A 1,330-nucleotide genomic window follows, 5' to 3' on the forward strand; every position below is an offset into this window, starting at 1 on the left:
GAGCTGGAATGCAAGGTCAGTTTGAATTACAAGGTCGGCGGTTCAAGCTCACCAGCCGCTCCTAGGAAACATTACACACAGTCTCTATGAGTTGTAACTGAGTCGACAGCACTTAACAACAACATCAACCATAAGGTCAGTGGTTCAAACTCATCAGCTGCTCCTCAGAAACCCTATACAGGGTCGCTATGAGTTGGAGCAACCACACCACAATAAATATTAGAGTAGGAGAAATATGGAGAATATGGGTCTTAAAATTAGTAATGTTAATATGTTATTCTTCAAAATAAACTTATATTTCATTTGTACAAGTATCCCCTACATGACTATACTTGGAAACAGGTGTCATATTTTCTGTGTATTTTCTCCTAATATTTCTTTTGTATGCTTCCTTAATCTCTTAGATTACAATGTCCCCTAATTCAATAGCATCCTTATCTTTCTATAATCAAAATTCCTTACTATACAGAGTCTTTTCATTACACCCAATCCTGAATGAACCCCCAAACTTCAATTTCTCTCTTCTTATCTACGGCCTTCAAGAGCTTCCAGAGAAAATCACATAATACAGCAGGTTGTTTCCTTTATAAATACACGATCACTGACCTCAAAGGCCTTTCTGTATTTTCCTGTAATCCTGTTATATTCATCTTGACCAATCTTTACCTCGTTCTCTAAAATGTGTTTTTCTGTTCCTCTGCATTATCATTAAATGCCAATGTCCCAACTGTTTGCTTTAATCTCAGGAGATAATCTTTTCTACTTTACAGAAAAGAAATGAAAACACATCAAAGAGGAACTTTCCTGTTAATGAACACACACATGTATTACATCTGCTCCTATTTTTATATCTTTTGGCTATTTAGCAGAATAGAAGCCTTACTCCTACAAAAGACAATTTAATTTTTTTCCCTATTGTTTTCAATGACAACTCTTCCACCCTCTCAAGATCTTTACATTTCTTCCTAGATCATTCCCATTAGCATTTACATATTCTGCTAGAATATCAAAATGGAAAAAATAAAGATCAGACTTATAAAAATATGATACCACAAGGCAATAATAATAAAGACTTATAAAAAAGATATTTGACTTCGTCAAAACGGCACCCCATCTTAAATTGAGGACTCCCTGTAATAAGTGCCCGGGACAAGTCAGTAAGACACATACATGCCAAAAGATAAGAAATAAACTCCATGAGAATTCAGGATGTCAGCTGTATCATGTTGTTGTTTGTTGTTAAGTGCCGTCGAGTCAGTTCCGACCCATAGCGACCCTGTATAGGGTTTCCGAGGGTGTAAATCTTTACGGGAGTAGAAAGCCTCATCTT

Source organism: Chrysochloris asiatica, unplaced genomic scaffold (genome assembly GCF_000296735.1).
Source record: "Chrysochloris asiatica unplaced genomic scaffold, ChrAsi1.0 scaffold00139, whole genome shotgun sequence".
Classification (NCBI taxonomy): domain Eukaryota; kingdom Metazoa; phylum Chordata; class Mammalia; order Afrosoricida; family Chrysochloridae; genus Chrysochloris; species Chrysochloris asiatica.